This window comes from Struthio camelus, chromosome 2, assembly GCF_040807025.1.
Source record: "Struthio camelus isolate bStrCam1 chromosome 2, bStrCam1.hap1, whole genome shotgun sequence".
NCBI lineage: Eukaryota > Metazoa > Chordata > Aves > Struthioniformes > Struthionidae > Struthio > Struthio camelus.
Window position 1 is genome coordinate 6,678,272 of NC_090943.1, and position 23,708 is coordinate 6,701,979.

Below are 23,708 nucleotides of genomic sequence, written 5' to 3' on the forward strand. Positions count from 1 at the left end.
CCTCTCTCCCTCCTTCCGCACACACATACAGCGGATGATCTCCTCCTGCCCCATGAAGAACAGTGGAACATTCATCTCGCACTCTTTTTTTACCACTGACGAGAGGTCAGTGCAAAATACATCCCACGTTGTGGTTTCACCTTTGGAAAGAGTCCGCCTGTGCATCTACCTCCACCACTTGCAGTCTGGTGGAGATGCAGACTTTAGGAACCACCTCTTGTTCTGGGATTTCTATTAAACCACCTTGCTGTACCATTTTTCTTTCCAATTCATTCCCCTCTCTCAAACCACAACCACCTTCAAGCCAGCTTACAAGGGAAGAGGAACTCATGTTGACATTTTCTCTTTCTCTTGTGGTTCCTCAAATGATTAATAAAGAATCTGGGACTCATGTACTTCCTGCTAAGGAAAAACCAAAATAAGACCACAGGGAAGTTCCCTGGGTTCCATCTTGCAAAGTTTTTACCGGATCGTCCCATAAGTGGGGACCCCAGGAGCTGTCACCTGACTAAAGAAAACTGGATACTCTCCTCCGTTCAAAGAGATTGTCAGGAAGCAGCTGTGTTTCAAATAGCAGAAGCAATAATAGAAATACCAATTTTATTCAGTCTGTTTTAGAGCCAGCCAGAAAACAGGATAAATTTTTCATGACAAGTTTTGCAAAGAAATGTGGTGGTTTAAGATTTGATTTTCCACTGGGGGGGGATGGTGGAAATTAGTCGTTTGAAACAGTTCAACAGCTCAGACATTGTTTAACTCATATATAACCTTCCCGAAACGCTACAGACGCCCATGGAAAGGAGCGGTAAATCCAGCCTGGACTGCTGTAAAAAAAATCTTGTGTTTTGCAGCCTGGTTTCACAAAGCTTTCTGTTCAAGGCCCCCAGGGTATTAGCTCCGGGGCTGCGAACAGACACGAGACTCTGCAGACGAATGCCTTGCTAGAGCAGTTGGGCTCTGGGTCTAGAAGAAATCGCAGTTTAGGACTGACAGTGCTTCGTTTCATCAAGCCATATTCTCAATGCCCATTATTTATATTATGCCTGACCCAAGCTGGGTCAAGACTTAGAACCCAGGAGAGCAAAAAGGCATGGCTTGTCCAGACTTTACTTGCTCTAAGCAATGCGGATGAGAGCATTATCAGTTCCCCTTACAGCATTTTATGGTATCATCGTAAGGCTGAAGGAAAGACCTGTTACAGCTGTGATCTGTGAACTGTGGACAGCGAGCAGCTCATTACCATCCTCATTAAATTCACTGCTGAATGGTGATAATAATATTAGCGATTAACAACATTAGTGATATTTTAATACTAGAAATTCAAGAATCAGACGTTGGTCCTCTCCCAGATGGTAGGACTGGCTTAAAAATTAGGAAACCTGAATGTTGGTGCTTTTAAGCTTTTCTCTACAAAATCAAGGGTTAGAAATCTTTAAAAAAAAAGGAAAGCAAAGATTCCAAGATCAGGGCAATGGCAAAAGTCCAAGCCCTGGCATTTTAGGAGCACTGAATCCTTCCACAAAAACGATCATCTGCGAGAAACACAGGATTCCCTGGATGTGGTCTTGATAACAGGATGCTCCGGTCGGTGGTGTATGTTGTCACAGAAGCTGTTTGTTAAATGGAGGGTAGCTCCTCAGGGACGAGTGTCAGTGCTATGTGTGTGCACAGTGTGTCTGAGGTAAAGCAGCTAAGCACTTTTATCCACTGTGATTAGCTCATCTGGAAACAAAGAAAGAATGGCCATGCCATTTAAGGCTCCAAAAGGAAATGCTAAAATTCAAAGGCAAACACTGGCTTTGGGATAAGGCTGCAGGGCTGAACTGAAATCTCTTACGCACGCCGCTCTAGTACGTCTGTAATACTGGAATGGCTCAGAGAGCAAAGCTGCTGACTTTCCTAAGTGTTTGCAGCTCAGGCTGTGGGGGAAAATCCTTTCCATGCTCCAGCTTTCCTGTGCCAAGGAAAAAGATGTCAGCGTCCCACAGTTCTTCCCTATTGGAAGATTTCTCCGTTCTGACCTGTGGGAAGGGACATTGTCTTCCAGCAAGTCCCCTGGCATGGGAAAAGGGAAGGGATGGTGGCAAAAGCAGAGTGAGAGCCTCTGGGTAGGGCTGCAGAGATCCAGGGTGGCACTGAGGTCTCATGGGTGGCCCCGAAACGCTGCCACAGCTGACGGGAACTGCTGAGCTGTTCTGCACAGATTGTCGAAATGGCATCCAGGGTGCAGAACCTGGGTGCTGAGGAGGCCCCGTTTGGCACCTCAGTCCTGGCACCATGCGAAGATACCACGCTGAATAGCTGTTGCTGAATATCCCGGGTGATGATGAATAAGAAAACCTGAAGTAGCACGACACAGATGAGCATGGTCTCGTTCAAAGCACTTGCACAGCCCACTGCCCCTCTGCCTGACATGGCCTGCATTACCACTTGGGGCTCCCAACCTCAAAAAACAAAAATTCACAACATACTGAGAGCAGAAAATAAGGGGGAAAGAGTGAGGCTGTATTTAAAACCTTTCAAACTTAGCATCATTATTGAGAATGAGGGATGCTGGCTTTGACTGAGGGGGCCTGGGAGGAGGGGATGCATGGGTGGATGGATAGACGGATGGATGGAGGAATCAAACCAAATTGTGGGGATTAATCAAACCAAATTCCCGCCATTTATTTGGGAAAATGGTTCCTCTGAGGCTGTATTGCCCCGTGAACCTCACATCATTGATTTGTTTTTCAGCCATTCGGGCTTGCATCTGAAGGGCCTGAGGATTAGAGGAAACCTTAGCATTTCACCCCAGTACCCTCCTGGTTACGAACTCTTCGTAACCATCATTTTCAAGTGATTCTCACTGTCCCTTGTAAAACAGAAAATTGTATTAACCCAGCTTTTATAGGGAAGGTGAACATACAAGATGATTTTTCTTATTACTGCTGTTCTTTCTGTCGCAATAGCTTCCACAAGCATCAGGGTCTCCTGGTGCCGCGTGTTACATAAACGCACTCTGAAGAAAGATGCTGGCCTTAGGTGACCTCCTCAGGGCTGCCAAGGGAGCTGCGACCAGAGCTGAGATGAGGATACAGTGGTTCTCAGCTCCCAGTCCCGGATTCTCTTTATTAAATGACACCTCATCGTTACAATAATGAGATCATCCCTGCTATTTAATTACATTCTCCATGTTGCTACAAATCCTCTGTGTAGCAATCTGAGCACTTGCTTTCTAAGGTTAGCAGGAACAGGGAGATATGTTTCCTGCCTCGCTGTAAGATGAATATCACTTAGGTCTGGCCTGACATCAGCTTTTTCCAATTGCAGCCCTGGAAAACCTGAACTCACATGGCTGCCGATGCTTTGAGCAGCCAGAGTGCCAATACTCACCTCCTCCTTCAAAGATTTAGATGTAGACTGAATTTTGTAATCCCATGGGCCTTCTCTAAAGACAGCTCATAGCAGCAAAGCTAAATCTTTGCAGCATCAAGGATATTGAGAGCACATGCTATTTGCTTGCTGCAAAGCCTGAGCAAAGATCTACAGGGTCTAGCTGGCCAAGGGGGTATGGATGTGTCGAGAACTGACTCTTTACTTACCTCTCTTTAGCTTTGTGATACTCTTGCCTCCATTTCTTAAATCACTTATTGCATACGAAAAATGGGGTCTGACGAGCCTTGAAAACGAAATGACTTGATGCGTCAGCTGGAACTGCTAAAGCTGGCACAGGGCCGGGGAAGTCACACGCAGCATGATGCCTCCAGCACCTCAGGGTGGCAGAAGGTGCCCCCAGGGAGACAGCTCTCTCCTGGTGCGGGTAGTGCTGAGGCAGAGTCTGGCCACCGTTTTACAGCCTGTCGTTAGCTGCTGACACACGGGGGAAAATAAGGACTCCAGCAGAAGCGTTCGTCACCAGGAATCTGGCCAGGCTTGTTGGCAGAGCTGCGCCCCGCCACTGCCTCGGCCGGCGGGGTCAGGCACAGCGGTGGCAGCACTGAGGAGCTCGGGGAGAGACTCCCCCCCACCACCACCTCCACCACGAACTGTCCTGCAAAACCGGAGCGCAGGAGGACGACAGCCCGAAACGCCTCCTTGCTCACAGCTCCAGGCTGCTCCCAGAGCTGCTTGTGTTTCCGCACTTCTCCCAGGGACGACTCAGGTTACATAGTCCGCAGCCTCTTCAGCCCGAGGCAGGAGTTGAGATGGCAGTGTCTCCGGGTATGAGGAAAACGCAGGACGTGCGAGTCTCAGCACAGCTCGTGCTTGCCAGCCCCGGGTACCAGGGTACTGGCACTTCCCGGTGTAGCGTGTGCTTATCTTGGCAATGCCCCCTTGGAAAGACTGGTTTCCCCAGTTTTGCAGCCCAGGTACTGAGCAGATTGTGCTTGATGGTCCTGCAGAAGATTTTGTCAAAGGAAGACTTTAAACTCAGGTTGGGGAGATCTCCTAAACTACAGGCTTATGTCCTCCCAGCCTCCCTTCCTGGCTCCTCTCAGTTCTCCCATGTCAGACAATGAGGTCTCACACCTTTTTGCGTTCCTCTTCAAGATGCTTTTCGTTATACGGCGTGTGAGAAATGAGCTGGCACAGACAACTCTGTGTCCTGTGTGTTTATTTTTCATCTCTTTGCTGTGCCAGCCTGGGCGCTGGAGCTTGCTGTGTCTGAACAGATGCCCCAACTTCTCTCCCTTGCCACTTTTCAACACTTCATTACAACTTTGTTCCGTGCTGTCAGAAACGAGCCCATAACTCCCCAAGGCAGGGCTGAGTACCTGGGCAGATGGGGAGGGTCTAGCATACTTTCTAGTACTGAAACAATTAACAGTTAAGTAATTAATCGAGTCTGTGGCTTTCCACTGGCACGTGAAACATTTTGCAATGGCTGGGATCAGAATAGGATCTTCTCCTACAGTTAAGTCTAGAGTAATAATCCTGGAAGACGGAAAAAAAAAAATAAAACAGAGACAATCCTTGCTAAATCCCTGGGAGATGGGGGGGACTTCCCATCAGACAGACAGATGCTGCCTTTCCTCCAGACATCTGGCAAATGACGCTTCGATGCTGATGGTGAGAAATGTTCTTGACTTGCTCTTGCTGGATGACAAACCACTGCTATCTAAGACAGTGATTTTGCCATGTCTTTCTTCCCCACTGTAACTAGGGGATTAGGAACGGTCTCGTACGGGGAGAGAAACGGTGCTGATCAACTCCAATTGGCAGTGCTAGAGGGGGAAATATAGTCTTCTTCATATTCCCATTAAATCTACACCTGATCTAATCGCTCAACCCCTTTGCTTCCTCTCATCAGCTTATGAATTTGAGCCCTATGGTGGGTTCAAGCTGCAGCAGTGACTTTAACACATATGAAATTAGCATTGTGCTGGAAAAGGAGGATGTCAAATGCCAAGCTAGTACTGGTGTGTCCTGCTTCTGTCGATTATAGTGTTGATTATATAAAGAAGACATCAAGGGATGGGCTTTGCTCACCACCAACTCCTGTCTCGACCCAGGTAAGCAGATGCTCAGGGTCTGAGAGTGACATGGAGGACTGGTGGGCTGGAGGAGAGGCCGGCTTGGGCGCCTTTCTTCAGACACTATCATGCTGCAGTGGAGGAAAACAGCAACACCCAAAGGAAACACATCTCCACTGAGAGCTTCACACTGCTTTACACAAAGGTGCTTTGGGGACTTTGCTTTGCCAGTCTCCTGGCTAGGGAGACACTCAATAGCACAGAGATAAACACCAATTATAGCAAATTGGACTTTTTTTTCCCCTCATGCAGAAAGAAGCAGAAATAAAGAAAAAAAAAGACATAATATTTTGTTTAACATCCTTCCCCCCTCCCTCCAGCCTCAATAGGGAAAAGGGGACAGTGAGTTTTGCACATAAGCAAATAGAAAGCCTGCCTTTGACCCAAGTAGGATGCCCTGTTTGTTTATGAAAATCCCTGTTTTGCTAAGACATCTTGTCCCATTAGCAATCAAAGACAGAAAAGTTGGTGGAACATTTCCAGCCAGTTCAAGTAAATCCTGAGTTTAGATGCCCTAGCAGAATAAATACGCTGAAGCCTGTCAGACACTCTGATACTAAGATAATATGGCCGTGTAATGCCTCAAACAGACAGGTTAACTCGAAGTCCAGAGTTTAAAATGTGTTTGACTTTAGTGCAATAAAATCAGAAAGGAAGCAAGAAACCTGAAACAGTACCACAATCATTAACCCATAGTGCTGCTGCAATGAATATCATATTTGTGTGCCTAAATGAAACTAAACTCCTCAGGGCAGTCTTTCACATACCTGTAAAGCACTGTCTGGACGTATAGCACTCTGTAAACAAATAATATGTAGAAATAACAGTTAATAAAATACACTGGATGGTGGGGTGATTAGACAGGATTGCTGCTGACAGTAAATCAGAGATCTGATTTATGTCTTCGAGGTTATTCTGGGAAATATTATACCATAGTTTTGTCATCCTGTTGCCATGTTTTTCTGATTATTTGTATATACTTCTGGTGAGTAACGTGGGCACTATTCAAACACACTACAGACTTGAAGTCAGAAGAGAGTGTTATGGTCTTGCTCGGGCTTCTGTAATTTCTCGCCAAACTAGTGGTTTTCTATTTGTGGTCTGGGAGTAACCGTGGGTGTAAAGACTATTTCAGAAGTGTTTGTAAAGGTGACTAAGAACAGAAAAGGGAACCTTTTCAGAGGTGTCCAGAAGCCACTGGCCTAGCAAGTATCTCCTCGGAAAATAGCCAAACCTATTTCAAAGATGTCCAGAAGTAGAGCCTTGCTTGTGTTCATTACCACAATCTGCTTGCATCTTGCCTTCCATTTGGACTTCTCTCTCTCCAGGAATCCGTATGTCCTTCTGGTTTGGTCTGTCCGACGAGAGGTTTGTGCTGTCAGAGAGGTGCTGTTCTAGAGAAGTGGCTTGTAGCTGGTGGCCCTTGAATGCCTGGCAGGCCAAGGATTGCTGCTGAGGCTTTCATGGAAAGGGACTAGGAAAAGGAAACCAACTGCTAACAGGCTGAAAACTGCCAGTCTCTGCACTTCTAAGGGATAATTCACAGGGGTCATAAATAAAGAAAGGTGGAAAACCTCTGTCTGAAACAAACAAAAGACTTGAGCTTATGCGAAGTCACCTTGTGAGGCAGATGCAGTAGTTTACAACTCACGCCTTTCTAAACTCTTTCCAAATTTGCAAGTTCTATTTAAAAGGCCAGGTGACAGAACCAGGTGTAATACTTCAGTTATGGCTCAGTAAAGCTGCCTACAGAGGCAGGAAGAGCTTGCATCCCCTCATTGACAAGTCCACTCCTTGTACATTGACAGAGCACACAAGGTCTCCTGACCACAACATCCCACTATAAGCTCATGCCCTGCTGACCACCACCAGGACATCAGGAGCTTTCACAGAGCTTTCAACCTGCGATGTAGAAGAACAAATGTTCCTGGAATTCTGGCTTCCCTTTGGCTTTACTAAGATATATATTGTCCAATGAATTCAACTTCACAGCTGGTCTGATTTTTTCTACCCCTACTCTTCTTCATCCTCCCACTGATCATAGTAGTATCACCTGACATAGGTGATCTAGATCCTAGAGTCATTCCAGTCTGCCCCGCACAATTGCAGGCAATGCTATGGTCCGCAGCAGCTATCAAGCAGCTGCTGCAGCTTCCCCACACATTGCAAGCCACACTTGCTTCCCACCATCAATAATGGACTCCAGACTAAGAGGAGAAGACCAAAAGTCATATTTCTAATATGCTAATGAAAGAGAGTAAAAGAGATCCCACTGTCCTAGGATCTTCTACTAGCCAGAGGGAAGTTAAAGGAAATTCCTAGAAGACATTGGGATGAAGACCACAAAGGAAGATAAAAAAGCTCAACAGTCCTTGCCAATGTGACTCCCTTTCCTGACCCCACATCTGAAGATTTATTTAGTCCAGGGGCTGTGAACAAGCTACATTGACCAGGCACCTGAGATATTGTAATATCGTTGTAATCACCAGTAATCCCACTCGAACCCTGTCTTTAGCTGCTCCTCTTTGTCCATGTATCCGATACAGATTTCTAGTGCAGGCAGGCTCTGAAGAAGCAGCACTTTGTCTGGAATTCTGCATAAGGACAGGAGATGGTCTGTCAAAGCTCAGAGCAGGATAAAGCAGGTGGGTTGGGAGGCAGGTCCACAGACTGCCTGTATTATTAAGTGCCTATTTAGACAGCTGTTACACTGCCCTCCGAGCTGAACGGTTCAAGGGATGGGACTCACCCGACTAAAGAAGATGTCAATAAGGTAGACATATGCATCTAAGCTCGGGATCCTCTACTCAGGTTGCTCTTACTGGACATCTAATCAATACGATCAATGGGCTCTAGGGAGTGATTCATCTTAGCCTAAAGAAGACATCTGCAACAGATAAGATGAATTGTGCCTGCGTATGCCTGTTTCTGTCCATTGACTATGAAGGGGACCTTGAGGGACTATCACACCTGAGGACATGTCTGACATTAGATTGGCTGAATACCTTCCTCAAGAGTTTCTTAGCAAGCTTCACTTTCTAACCCCAGGTTCATCCCTGTGCTGTCAGCTGGTCCTTTCCATAAACCCTTTCATCAGAGTCTGCAGGTCTCTTGCCTCCACTACTCCACTTGAAAGGCTCCAAAGCCAACCAACACGTCATTCATGAGACTATTAAAAAAAAAAAAAAAACCGACCTTCTTTTTTCCACTTATGTCTCACTTCTGTTTTGCTAGGCTAAGCAAACCGAACAATTTCAGTCTCCTGTCATCAGACACTGCAGCCAGCTTTTGCTGCACCTGCTCCAGTATAAAGTTGCATTGTGACACTTCCCATCAGCGATGATGTTTAGAGATCTCTATCAAGGCAGGTGTTCAGCAAATGGTCTCTTTGTAGGGGGAGTACTCCACTCTGCTGATTGCTAGCACAAGATTTGTACAACACAGTTACACAAGGCTTTGCAGCTTAAGGCTCTGCAAGGGGTGAATATAATCTTCTCCTGAGCCTGAAAGTCTATTTTCAAAATATTGTCATTTATCTGCATAGTCCAGTGTGTGGAAGCAGGTTGCAATACAAAATATTCCTGCTCACTAAAAGAAGTTGGGAGGGGGGCACCTTAGTCTACCTCTTCAGTAGTGTGCCTGAGCACAACCACCATAACAAGCATGATGCCAAATCCCAAATAGATATATGCTCCTGAAAACTGCTATATCAGTAACTAGGCAGGTGGAAACTGGAGCTGGACAACGGGCAGAGACCGTTTCACAAAAGAGATTGAAGTTAGACATGCTTGATCTTGCTACTGTGCCCCCATTTAAATGAAGAAAGTGGTTCTTTCTCTGCCTCCTTCCTGGCATTGCTCTGAGACTCATTCTGGCTAAAGTATGCCTTCACCATATGACTTAGAGTGATGTAGAAGTGTCAGGTCACCAGGATTATAAAATGTCTTCTAGAAATTGGTTTGATCCTGTCTATATTTAGCTACTGCATTTAACTATTAGAAAAGATCATCGTAACAGCATTAGTAAAATGACAGGTAGGCAGAAATCTGCATCCTTAGCTAGATTGATTCCCCACACACACCTCCTCTCCCAAACTACTCAGCTACATTTAAAATCCTAGATCTGAGCTTTGTAGATTGACTTTCATATTTGCTCACAGCTAAAGAGCTAAAAAGCCTTGGTTTTAAGAAAATGGGCATGATATAGCATCTCCTTGAGTAACGGGAGATTGGCAGTCGGCCCCAACAATTCCATGGCTCCTAATCTTTGACATCTCATGGGCCACATTTATTTGTTACTGATGGAAAAAAGGCACTTTTTTTACCCACTAGACTTCTGCGGCACAGAGACGGATTAACCTCAGCCATTTTTCGTTTGATTGTGCCTGTAGCTCAGCATCTTCTGCAGCTTGCACATGCGGAGGCTGGTTTATTGTATGGAGCCAAACGGGTTCCAAAGATAAGCTTGTTCAGAGGAATGTCCTTCTCTGATCCTGTTCTTCCACCAGTGGCACGCTAATAAAATAAACTCTGCTGTGCACGGGCCATGTGTGCAGAGTCCGTCTCCCGGATGTGGAATTCCTGTGCCTCGCCAACTTTCCCCTAAAGCTTCATTATTCCAATAAATCATGGACCTGAGTTATGGGGTTCTGTTTGGTGGGGGCTGCTTTTAATTGCAGTTTTAGGAACTGTGGGAAAGCAGAATTAATGCCATATGTTTTTTAGGCTTTCGGACCAGTCACAGGGTCTCGCTTTCAATTTTGGCTGGGATTCAAACATCACAGTGAATTTTCAGGTTCCTCTGTGTCAAGTCACAGCAAGAGGGGGAAGGGGAGGAGGAAAGATGGTGGTGGGGAGCAATAGGGGATGAGGGAGAGTACTGTTGTGTGGTGGTGTGTTGCTGGGGTGCAGAGGCAGACAGAAATGCAAGAGTGCTTCCAGAGGCAAGGCGAAGCACTCCAGGTAAAATCGCTCTCCTTTCTGGCCTTCAGCACAGACAGGCAAGGTTGAAACCTGTGAAAAGGAAACATAGTGAAAAGAGGAATGGAGCGCTCAGTATTATCATGTTTCTTAGGGCTTTTTCCTGGCCACTGATTTCTCTCACATTGCTCCTTTCACTGATTTGTCTTCCCCTCACGCTCCCTGTGATGAACGATGTGGTGCCTTCCCCATTCCTCCCCCCAGGAGGAATGTTGTTAGGGTGTGCTGTGGGAATGCACTTATCAAGGATGAGCTTGGAGAAGTTTTCTCTGAGCTTTGGAAGTTCAAGATAGGTCTTGAACTCTTCTGGTCCAAGCCACAGTGACCTGGGAGACGGTCTCTCCAGGAGGATCCATCTTGGTTTCTACTGGAGACCATGAGGACTTTCTGAGAGGACAGATTTCATCCAAATGCAAATCCCCTGCAAGGGAATGGGGGAGCCTACCAAATCCTCTCTACTTTACTGGCATCAGGGCATCAGCAGGGCCATTCTGGGCCCATGACCTGTGTCAGTCCATAATATTCAATTGCCAGTCCAACGCATGCTTCCCTCCTGGAGACACAGATGCACAGCACTGACTTCCCTGATTAAGCACTCTCAGCCTTGGGAGGAAATGATGGGTGTCCTGACTACGTGGACACTAGCACCTGGACCAAGGGTGCTTGGGTTTTCTTCTCGGTTTGCTATACATTTTGCATGTTGCCTTGCCCAAGCCACTTACATTCCTGTGCCTCAGTTTCTCTTCAAACGGAGATCTACTGCGGTAACTGGGCCCCGGAGACCATCAGGGAGCAGGAGATAAACAGAGCTGGAAGGGACCTTGAGGTTTTGTCTGTGTTAGTGATTTCAGTAGGGCCGTAGCACTGTTTCAAGCACTGTCTCACAGTCCCACATCAGTTCACTAGTAGCGTGGTCCTGGGCACAGTTTCTGTTCCTGGATGAGTAGGGCTCTCCCAGAATGTGGTTCTGGGGACTGCATGGACTGGAGACCCCCCCACCCCCCTCCAAAAAGTATGGGCAAGACTGCTGTATGTGAGGGAGACTTAGCAGTAAAGGACAAGCTGTGCCAGGCTGGGAGACCCAAACTAAACCCTGTCCTGTTTTGTCTACTAGTTCTGATAAAATCTGAAAGGTTGTCTGGTTCATCCTCATGCCTCAGAGCTCCTGCTCTACCTATATCCTTCCTAACTAATGTTTCTCCAGCTGGTTCTTGGAGCTGTCATGAAGCCACCGTAACGTCCCCTTCCCCGAGGGAGACAACTGACCTAGGAAGTGGGCAGTCACAGCTGAGACAGGGCAGATCCTGCATGAATATACAGTAAGGGACCATTTCTTCCCTGCAGGACGCCTAACTCAGTACAGGAAAAGGGCACATGGGGGACGGAAAATACCATTATTCCCTTCTCGCAGCTCTGAGCAGCTAAGTCACTGAAAAGACACCCAAGACGGTTTTAACAGAGCAGAGTACATTCTAGTCCCCCTGAGTCCTGGGCACCGTTAAAACCACCAGAACATCCCACCACTCTCCAAATCACTGCTCCAAACTTCCTTTTACTCACAGGCCTTTTCATCTTTAATCATACACCAGAGCACAAGGAGCACTTCTATGTGAAAAGCCATGCCCTTTGGGAAAAGGTCAGTGTGTCCTGGTTCATGCCTAATCCTTGCCCTGCAGTGTGGAAAGCACTTGCCCATGGAGTGGGAGGAACAGAGCCTGAGACAGCCCAAGCAGACGGCCTTCCCTTGCCAGTGAGGTATATTTGCGGCTCAGCAGCTGAGCCAGGGCACTCAGCTCTCCCCCACAACATGCTGTTGCTGACCCCCTTAGACACCCTCTGGCTTTATGAGAACCAGTAAGAAATACTCCAAGCTGGTTGGGTCAGAGCTTGCTCTCTCCTCCGCCCTGCCTCGAATGCACACACTCTGCTTAAGGACTGAGCAATGGCAAGAAAGTCATATTAAAACCAAACGAGACCCAGACACATCGTCCTTCCCTGCCACGCCTTGGCTTTTTGCTCTAGGACAGCACTAGCTAGCTGTAATGTACCAGTACGTGTCAGAGGGGTTTCCAGCTTCATCTCTTCATCCCAGTCCTCTGACAGCTGCCCTCTGTCCTTCGGGGATCCTTTTCCCTCCTCTAGTTTTCCTGACAGTCTGAAGCACTTCAGACATGGGGTGAAACACAAAAGATGGAGTGTGAGCTCTCTGCTTGGACACAGTGGGAGCGGAAGACATGGGTGAAATAACCCTTCCAAGAGGGACAAATGTGGGAAGAGCAGTGCTTGGGGTATCAAAAATATTGTCCCACAGAGCAACGTGGACCACAGCTCCTGTTGAGACAGCATTGTGTCCAGTTCCCTCTGTACCTGTCATGTCTGAGTATGGGGTCATGACAGATATTATGAATCCTCTGTTTAGAGGGGACATAACCGTGCCCAGCAGTCCAGGTGAACACCAGCCATGTGGCAACTCATCACATCCTCAATCTCATCACATTTGCAGACTCAGCACACTTAGCCACAGGCTGGCAGTTGCAGATCTTCATGACACGCTTGCTGAGGCTGACAAGGTGTCATTTTCTCCTTATCAATGCCAAACCAGGACTCAGCTGTCCCTATTGTAGACGATGAAGGTGATGAAACTGCGACCTCCTGAACGTCTGGTCCAGGGATGCACCAAAATGCCTCTCCCCTCCAAACTTTGCCCATTGCATACACAGCAGTTGCTTCATCCACCACTGAGACAAGTTCATCTCTGAAAAAGAAGTGATGGCTTTTTATAAGCTCCCGACAGCGTGGGACCCCAGCCAGTCAAGGGAATTGAATGGTGAGCACTGGTTCCACCTGGGCACGGAGGTCCAACGGTGGAGAGGCACCCTCTTTCTTTATTGCCTGTTGTTGGAAGCTGCAAAAAGACTTTGCCATGTTGGGACTCCATCATGAACGGCACATTTCCCTCCTCGCCCTCATTCTGAACTGATTTGTTTTAGCTTTAAAGCATCCTGAAAACAACTTGAGATGTATAGCCAGCGGTGGTGAGGGGAGACACAACTCTTGTGCAGATGGGGACCCATCTAGCACATGTGGCCAGGGAACCATTGTTTGAGAGATGACTACATATGACAATTAGTCACCAGTGTGACTCCAGTCAAGCCAGATGTAATAATTAGCTAGCGCATTTGCTAATATGGTATGAGGAGGAAGGATCTGGTAGCTGACAAAACTTTGATGGGGAAAAATATGTGTAACATCTCATAGCGGGTAGACAGAGTTTTCCAGGTCTGAGGACAATTTTACTCCTTCTGGATGCTGCCGTCAGGGCCACCTAAACAGCTCACTCTTAAATATATCCAGTAACCAAAAAACACCTGCATGTAATAAAAGAAGGAGTTGTGATGTGCGTTGAAAAGGGGTGTAAGGAATTTTTACCAGCTCTGAGTAAGTGTAAATACCTTATGACTTCTAGTTCTTGCCAATTATTGAAAGTCACTTTCTTTGCAGAGAAGTGAAAAATGTGCACCTCAGAGCTGCTCAACATTTTTGAGAAAATCATTCGTCTTAAAATGCAGTTTTATCGACATCTACACCATTCACAGGAATACATTAATTTTCATGTAAAGTTTTCAGTGAAACATTTAAATGAATTGCATTTCCTCAGTTTCATTTCAGCAACAGTGAAATGTTTTGGTGACATACAAAGATATTGTTTCAACTTGGTATGATTCATTTTGTATTGTTTCGCAATATTAATTGAAACATTTTCAATGTGTGTTATATTTTATTGTGCTGGGATTTATGCTGCCTGCCCATTTGTTATACTCAGTTTTGACATTATCAAAGTGAAATGTTTCAGTGGTGTCAGACTGAATGAGTTTTAAATCAAATATTTTAAAATTTTATAGTTTTGCTCAGATTCGGAATGATAAATAGAAAGCAAATGTGGACATTCCCTGGAGGACGGAAATTCTAATTTCCAGGCAACTCTGCCTCTGTGCTTAGAAGGGAATCATGTTGTCTGGACATTGAACCTGCAGCTTTGGAGCATTGGTCCTTTCCTCAGCTCCACCGCAGTCTTTCTGTGTGACCCTTGCCAAGTCACTGAGGACTTGACCATACTAGGAAAGGGACGGGAAAAGCTATCTACGTTTACCCCATGCACATGCATTTACTCCATATGCACGGCAAAATCATGTCTACTATGGGTATTTACACCTGGGGCAGTCACCTTGAGCATGGTTTGCAGGGGATTCATCCAACCCTTAGCAAAATGTCAGATGAAATCAGGTGAAATGTGCCTCCAAAGCACCTCTTAATTTATACTAACTGCAAAGGAGCCCAGGGTGAGCAGCTCAGCTGTAGCTGTCTAACATTACTATGATAAAGAAGAGCCACTGCCCTCCCTGTCTCTAGACCCCAGTTGCTACTGGAGGGAAAGGGGTTCCAGTCTGGTCCCCCACCCACGCTGCCGGGCAATGGGGACTCAATGTGTGTTACCGAGCGCAGTGTCCATCTGGTCTGGATACAGCCTCCACCTGTGTGAGAGGTGTCGCTTTTTCAGTTCACACCAAGAGTTCATTCCACAGTCACTTCCCTGCATAGAAAAGCCCTAATCTGCCTGCCTGCCCAATCTGTCATCTGTAAAACGAGGATTATACTAATGCTTCTTGTCTCTGCCTGGTCTATCTAGACATAACGGGGAGAATCTCTTTGTTTTTTCCTATGTTCAGTGCTGAGTACAAGGGATCTTTGATCTTGTTGAGCCCTCATTACAGCGCAGAATAATAGTCCCTTGGGTTTCCTGCAACCTCACATCATAGAAACAGCTTATTTTTGTGTGATCAAACATAGAACCATTTAAATGCTTACAAACATCTCCTCCCTTGCGAAATGGCTCATTTTTTCCCTATCAGTTTTCTTGATTAAACTGCATAGCCGATTTGCAGATCCATGCTATCATCAGCAAGATTTTCAACCTTTTATGGTAATACTGGACATGACTCTGAAGACGACTTCTCCTTGACACCTGGGACGAAACCCCCATCCATCTTGCGGGGAACAAGGTCCTAGCCAGGCAATAAGCAAATCTTCGCCATGTGCCCTGGAGATCGTCCCGTCTCTCATTCAGCAGGTCAGCAAACTGAGGAAGAGGTGTTAAGGCAGGAGCAACTGCTGGGACTATGGCTCCAGCCTTCCTCAGCCCACCACCGAGGCTGTCCGAAGGCCCCTGCTGCCTCTCTGGAGACAGCCGAGGGAGGGGAAAGAGGAAGAGCTGTCAAAGACAGATAACAAAGCAGTTTCAGTTGTGCATTTCAGTTCATTTCAAAGTCCTCTCTGTTTCTTTTTTGCAGCTCCTTTGTCCTGCTTTCCTGCAGGCCTAAGTCTTCTGCAGCACCATCTCACCTGGGATGTCCATCAGGGTCTGTTGCCCTGGGGATCAGCTCTTCCTCGCCTTCCACATTCGAGATGATGTGCTTGTAAATCTCTTTACTGGAAAGAGAAGTGTGATGGGTTACGTTCACTTTCCCTCCCAAATGCCCACATTACTTGAGCCAACGAAACCAAGGTGATGTTGCCACGCTGGGGAGTTGAACCTCAGACCTCCTGTGTGTTTTCTGACTTGTTTTGGCCAGCCATGCGATTCTTTGTGGTTTTTACCTGCTCCTTGAGCTTTTGTGAAACAAGAAAACAAAAGATTAAAAGCTCGAATAAAGTTGCAGCTGCTCAGCACTTACTCAGCCCTTAACACCAAAGGAGAGTGCAGACGGAGAGGGGAAGCGTGTGGCTTCTCTGTTCTGAGTCAACAGGGGAATCAAGGTGGCACAAGGGGCTGCTTCTCTCACCGACATGAAAATCAGCCAGATAGCATGGGCTCCTCATCTTTCAAAGTGATCAGGGCAGCAACCCCATCCCCCTTCCTTGCCCTTTGGGAAATCTCTCTTTGAGGTGGGAGGTGTCCTCCACTGTGTCCAGTAATATCTGCTCCGTTTCTGGGGTTTCTCCTCTTTGCGGCACTCCTTTCATGGGTGCATCAAAGCTGCTATTGAGTCAGGCCAAAGGCAGAAACGGGAATGAAATGGCATTTTCCAGCAGCCTGCTAACCAGTAGGCTCTCGTCCTTTTCACTTGGTGGATACTGGATGAGGCTCGAGCTGGATCAACAGCTCGGTAGAGGTTTAACTTCATCTATGATAGAGGTACAAATGGATTTCATGGAGAAATCTGAACATGGAAAGCTGGTGACAAAGTGCTCTTTGGGTTCATCAGTCCAGGGTGCAAATCAGGACAAAGCACAGACCTCATCCTGCTCTGTCACTCCCGGCTAGGAGTAATCCTCTTGTGAAATCAGTCCAAAAGGAGCAGCCAAGAGGCTAACCTCTCTTTGCACAAAATGTCTACCACAACCAGTCTGGCCTGGAAAGAAAATCAGAAGTCTGCCCCGAGATTACCTCCCAGCTCCTCTGGTTACCTGATGTTTAACACATATGTTTGACTACAAGAGCTCTCCCCACACTCCAGCAACCACCTAAAAAGCCCTATGAACAGCCTAAAGAGTCTTTATTGCCTCTGGAAATCTTCCCTTAATTTTCCTTGGAGGATTTTATACTGACAATCCATGAAGAATTTGACTTCTGCTTCTGAAGGATAAACTCTAACCAAATTTGCTCCAAAATGAACTTTTGAACTCCAGAATATCCAGCATTCCAAAATAAGTATTCAATGGGGACACTTATTTTGGAATTAAAATGATCCAGTTGTGTCAAAGACTGACTATCCCCAACAAGACCAAACTCTGTGTTTCAGAACAACGCACAACATTTGCCCTGGCAGGACAAACGGTGCAAAATACAAACACGTTTATTTTGGTGCAAAATTTGCATACAGCATCAAGGGCTGCAGCCCATTTACTGTATTACTTGGAGCAAATGACTTAATTTGCGGGCCTCCATTTCCTCTTTTCTAAAATGAGAGTGAGGCTACTTATGCATTTCTCGGCTTAAATAGTGCTTAGCAGGTGTAACAAGCCAGCACACACTTCAGCCGTGGGTTTATTCCTCCAGCTTCAGTGGGAAGTGAGCCAATGTCTTTGGAGGGCATCAAGCCCTCCCTCGCTCTGGATAGCTATGCACAGACATGGTAGCTGGTCATTTAAACTACATTAATAAACTACGGAAAGAAGCAGGCACCTACAGAGACAGATTTGCCTGCGTTATTTTCAACATCTATCTTCAGAAAAAATGAATCACACTAGTCGCCTTCGTATTTAACGTAACTGTGGGGTGCACGCATGATACAAATCCTGACTTCGGCCCATTAGCCTGGCTAGCGATGCCCCGTTGGCCTTGCAGCCCCAGCCGTAGCCTGGCCCTAGCAGTGGGTTATCTGGGTGCCAGCCACCCCCACGGTGGAGGCTAAACGATTAATGGTAAGCACGGAGTTAGATGCAGAGTGGACAGCAGCTGCTTCTTGCATCCTCCTTGCTGTGACGAGAGAGGCAATTTTGGGGGTGGGGGGGGGAGGGGGAGGAGACCGGACACTAAAATAGCACCAGAGAAACGGAGAGGAAACCACCTTCCCCAGCTAACAGGAAACCAAAATCAGACAAGGGTTAACTGGGCAGCACCAGCGCCGACTGTAAGCGGGAGGTTTAGGACTTACTTTATTGTTGTCATTAATTTCCTTCCTTTCACTTTCAGTAGATGAGCGTAAAGCGTTATTTACACTAGACACAGCTGTGCCCCACCAAAGTTTACCCTAAGAAATATTAAGAATAACAGAAAAAAAGCAGCTGAAGGGCCATGGATGATCCCCAGGGCTGACGTCAGCAAAGGCTTGTGCCATTTTTCCCCTTTGGAGCACGCTGTGACTATGCCATTTCTCTGAATCTTTGCTGTAGGGAGTCACCAGGAGGGACAGACCTCTCTCACTTTTTGGGACATGAGAAGTTAGTAATATGCCAGCTCTTCTTTGCTCACAGTTTTATTACAGAAATAGCTAGGAGAGCCTCAGCTTAAGTTGTTATTAGTAGGTTCCAGAGTTAATCAATGGGAGCAGGTTGTGCCCCTTGCTGCTCATTGCTGCTCAAATTGCCTGCAGACTCAGGAAGAAGGCTTTGCATCTGTTCTCATCTTTGCGTTACGGAGGCTTTTCTTCACTCAGCTAAGGGCTCGAGCCTCCCAGGGGCAGGGGGATGGAGGAACGCCTGCGTGACTCTGCCCAAACCACTCTCTTTCTTCATACATTATTTCCTTCCCTCCTGCTATTTGTCTGTCTTGGCTAATCAGATTAAAAGAACGTATTTCTTCGTGCGGATCCAAGGACGGGGAGGATCTGACCTCAGCCAGGGGGGCTCAAGACACAGACGCTGATTTGCGAGGAGAGGATGAGCTCCCCACATCCACCTCACTCCCGCTTTGCTCCTTGGACCTTGTTTATCTGAACGCCAGCTGAGTTTCCCAGGGAAACCTGGGACAAGGCGCTCGCCAGACACTCGTTCCTTTGTCCCGAGCCAACTGCATAGAGCTAGACCATTTCTGTGGAAAACCCAGTGTATTCCAGGGGCGTCGAGCACCTCTGGAGTGACGTCGGTGGGAACGGGCTTGCGGCAGAGGTTGGGAGCCTTGGGAGGAGCCAAGGCTCCTGGCAGATCCCAAAGTCAACGCCTCACTGCTACACGGCTTCCCTCCCAGCCAGGTTTCTGTGCAGCCGGCCAGAGGCTTTATTTATGGGCTGGGATGCTCAGCAGCGAAACGGTTAGAGCTCTTGGCATCAGGGGTCATAATTACCCTTCCAGGTTAACACCCATCGAGATGAATGGGAGCACACCCTATTCTGCGGGTGTTATTGTTGCCGTCTGCCTGGCTGCAGACTCAAAGGGGAGAGTTTGTCTTGGTTTGCAACCAAAAAGGCTGGAAACCGCCTCTCTCTTTCTTTTTTTTTCTTCCTTTTTTTTTCTCAGTAAAAGGAAAAGGGAAGATTTGCTTTTGCAGATTTGTGAGGTGGAGAATGTGGGGGAATGGAGATGCCATATAGTTTGGGCCTGATGGTGCTGAACCCCCATAACATCTTCTGAGAGCAGGCGGGGGATGACGTGCTGCGGGAAGTGGGCTCCTGTGTTCAGTCCAGTCCCCACCGGTGGCAGGGGAAAGTCACTGTTATCTTTTCCTCATATCTGAGAAGCAGCCGAATTTAATAAGCTGCTGGAGCTGCTAAATCCCAGGAGTTCCTGGAGTTCCCCACGTTGCTGGTTGCCTAAGCGGTGCATCCCAGGGTCCCAGTCAGCATTTGGGTGCTGGATACTTTAGTCTCTGCTTCCCAGTCTGGCGTATGACACTGATCCCAGCTCCCGCTAAGATCGCACGCGGCAATGCACAATCCGCGCAGCCGCCAAAGATGAAACCAGCCGGGGCGTGGGTGAGAGCCCAGAGGTCGTGCTTGCAGTAGGAGACCTTCACCAAGCAGCCCGCTGGGACGTGGTTATGCTGGCACCGTGTTTTGCGTCGGGATAACAAACTCACCCCAGGGGCTCACACGCGCAGAAAAGGGTTCGGCGGGAGAAGCAGCACAGCAGCAGCCCTCCAGGGAGGATGCGCCTTTGCCGTTGCAGGAGACCTGTTGCTGGTATAGTCTGAAGCAGCTCCCAGGATAGAATATACTGCCTTGGCGCAAAGGATTTCCTGACTAACATGATGTGCAGATTTTGCAGGGGACTAAAGGCCTATAATGCCCCTCACCCTGCTTGCAGCGTCATTAGGGTGCACCTAACCCAGCCTACGTAACAAAAAGTGGGCAAAAAATTGTTTTGTTCCTCTCCCTTGCAGCTACTTTCCCCCTAGGGTGCAAACGAGAGTTGCGAATTCCCATGCGCCAGGGGGTGTTTGCAGGAACAATTATGCTGGTTAGGGTCTTAGGGGTATTTTCATCCCTGCTTTTAAGTGCAATAAAACAAGCTTCAGGTGCTTGGAGCTCAGTAGGAGCAGCCCTAAGGCCTTAAGGCGGTCGGCTTTTCATACCCTCCGAGCGCCTCTGTTTTTGTTTGTGTAACTAAGGCCTCCCGCGGATGCCAGGAGGATGCTCTCTGCGTGCGCAGTACAAGACAGACCCACGTGTATGCACAAACATGCCTCTGCACCCTGTAAAATCACCCCTTGCGCACCGCCGCCGGGGCGCATGGGTCCAAAATCATGAGGCAAATCCCCATCTCCACAAGATAAAAACCAAACCCACTTATGACATTTTTATTTGCCACCTTCTTTATGATTATCCGTAATTATGAAGGCTTCAAAAGTACTTGAAATAAATTCCCATGAAGACAATCAGGTAAAATCATTGACTTCTAGGAGGTTTGGCTTGAAAGGAAAAAAATACATAACAGGGTAGGATTGTCCAAGGAATTGTGAAAGCTGCCAGCGCCGAGCAGCCTTTCTGCAGAAACGAAACTGCCTCTGCACAGTACGCCTTGTGTAAACACCTTGGTGGCCCAGAGAGCAAGGGAGTTAAGTAAAATCACATGATCTGTTATAAAACCCTAAGGAATAGGATATGAACTGAGGATATGAACTGTGAGCGGAGGATAATGTCGACTCATAAGACAAAAGGGAAGAGAAACTCGGCTGCAAAGAAATCCACACGCAAGCGAAGCCCTTATTTAAGGTGCTGCTCCACAGCCCTCAGACTGTGACACGATGCCCCGGTTCCCGGTTGCATCTCAAAGGAGCAGTGTATGCAGATAAAACATGCAGAAACCCCCCTGCTTCCCACCTTTTCACATCAAACGAAGGGGTTTTGCCAGGCGGAGAGCTTGGTGTACTTATAACCAGAGCCGTAAATGAAAATCCGCCTAGCACGTCCTTGGGGGGCTGCCACTATTTTTGCCTGGGGATGGTCGTGTCGCGTTGTGTTTCTTTTCCCTGGTTCAGCTGGAAGTCAAACAGGCTTATGCTAAAGCAGAAGATGATGCTCCATTCGAGTATGAACTGCTACTTGAATATTCGTGGGCTGTTCGGTGGCCTGCAGGAAAACAACCCAAGACCAACTGGTGCAAATATCCATGCAGAAAAGCACGGCGATAAAGCCTGCACCCTCTGCCACGGTAAAAATGCCGGTGCCTGAGATTTGTGCAAGCGCCACACTCTGAACCCAAGCCGTTGCACCCAGCCTCGTTCGCCGGCTAGGAGCGCAGCGAGGAGCGGCGCCGGGAGATACCAGCGCTGCGGCAATCCGGCTCTCGGGCGCCCGCGCTCCGCAACAGCCAATTTTCCGCCTTTCTCCGCGGTGTCTTGCCTTGTGCTGAGCTCCGCTGCAGGGTGTCTCAAAGAATACTGCAGAGAGCTCAAAGCAAGGCACAGATACACGTCCGCAGCCTCCCCTACGGGCAGCCTTGCCCTGTAACAGAGGCTTTCTCTGCTCTCTTAATATTTACAGACGGCAGATTTGGTCAGACACTAATGATCACCTTTCTTGCTTAACACGACTTCCTTCTCCTACCCATCTGCGGTGCTCGTACCCCTGTCTCTCAGCTGTGTAGATTTGCTGAAAAGCAGAACTGCACAAATAACTGATAGGGGTGAGGGGTAGCCAAAGCGGAAAAAATAAATGTATTTGCCATGGGCTAACCAGAAACGAACATTTTCCAGTTGGGGCGGAGGGGAGAAATCAAGACATCAATGAAATAACTTCATTTCAGTCCAAGCGAGCACTTTTTTGGCCAAGGTGATCTTTATCTGCTTTCATAAGTCGCACAGATCATTTGTTAATATGAGAGAAACTTCAAAGAAAAATAAGATATTTTATTAAAAAATAGCAAAGGTTTTTTTTACCCCCCTTGGGTATAATTTCCTGGAATTGCTTTCAGTCAGCGAAACGTTGCAGTCAGGCCCATCTGCGTATTTTAGAAAAAAAATTGTCCTTTTCTGTCTCACACCTTCTTTGGCCGGTGACTGAACTGTATCCTCACCCATTTCATCTCCTTTCCTTGCTTCCTCCTTTTCTCCAGGAACAAATGTGAACATCCGGCCTTTTTTTCTCCGTGTCTAACGTGTTATCTGATCCATGCTCTCTTAGTCCTGACCTCCCCTTCCTCCAGCTGACCTTCCTATCGCACCGCCGATATCCATTTATCTCCTCCTCCCTAAACCACCTCTTCCCGTTTTCTTTCGCATAGCCACGAATCGTGGAGCTGGAGCAGCACCAGGGAGGCAGCGTGTGCTGCAGGAATAAGAGGGAATAAGGGATGAATCCACACCAAGTCGTACAGAGCTGGGAGCCAAGCCCTGCTGCAATATTCCTCAGGTGACATTCGCTCCCTGATAACCTGCACCAAACCTCTGGATCCTGCATCTTCAAATTGTGAGCATGAAGCCAGCAGATCCAGCGTGGCACAGCGTTCACTCATGAGATGTTAAATTAACGAGGTGCCTCCAAGACACTTGTGGTGTCCCCTTTCCAAAAGCTGGGTGCTGAGCCCAAGGCAGCAGGGCACTGCCCTCCAGGTCCCCACGCACCCTGGCACAAGCAATAAGGCATCTCCTGGCCTCCGTGGGCTTCCTGCGCAGCAAGCATCTAAGGATGGCACGAGGCCAAAGCTGTGTTGTAACTGAGACTTGGTGCTCGTATGGACTGTATCTGGTCACGTCCTGCAGGCAGAAATTGCTAATAAAAGCCAGTGCGGTCTTTGGAGGGTGACTTTGTCATCAAACAAGACACAAAAAAGGATCTGAATATTCCTTCTCTCCCCACCAGCTCTTTTGTTCACAGCTTGCTGCCACCCTCACTGTCGTAAAAGAGCAGAGCAGTAGGACGTCTAGCTTTCATCAAGCACATGGTAAGGGATTCAGCGCTCATCCCTTAATATGTCTATAGGGTTAAATTTTTAAAGGCACCATTTTTACTCTCGTCTTCTCAATCCAAACTCCCATTAAGCCCAGACAAACCAGGCATGTATTACATAATCCCTGACCATCACTTACCCAGAGCTGCTTGCTCAATAGGTGAAGGAGTTGCGCAGATGAGCCCACCACTGACCTAACCCACCGCCTTGGAGCTTCCAGAGAGGCTGCCACAAATGGGGAGCACCAGCTGGCGTTGCAGATATGCGGCAGTGCACGAGGGTTTTGTGATGCTGGGGACTGTGCGGCACCGGTGCTGGGGTTCCCCCACACGCAGGGAATCTCCAGGCACGGAGAGCTGCCACAGCAGTCTGGTGCCACCACCTTCTC

At 47.6% G+C, this 23,708-nt stretch overlaps 1 long non-coding RNA gene across 1 annotated transcript; it reads right to left on the reverse strand.

Moving 5' to 3' along the window:
* Positions 1-573: 573 nt before the first annotated feature.
* LOC138066266 (uncharacterized) lies at positions 574-23,708 on the reverse strand. Its single transcript, XR_011139508.1, has 3 exons — positions 23,460-23,708; positions 3,585-10,528; positions 574-2,340 (listed from the first exon to the last, which is right to left on the reverse strand). It is a non-coding gene; the product is annotated as an uncharacterized lncRNA (long non-coding RNA).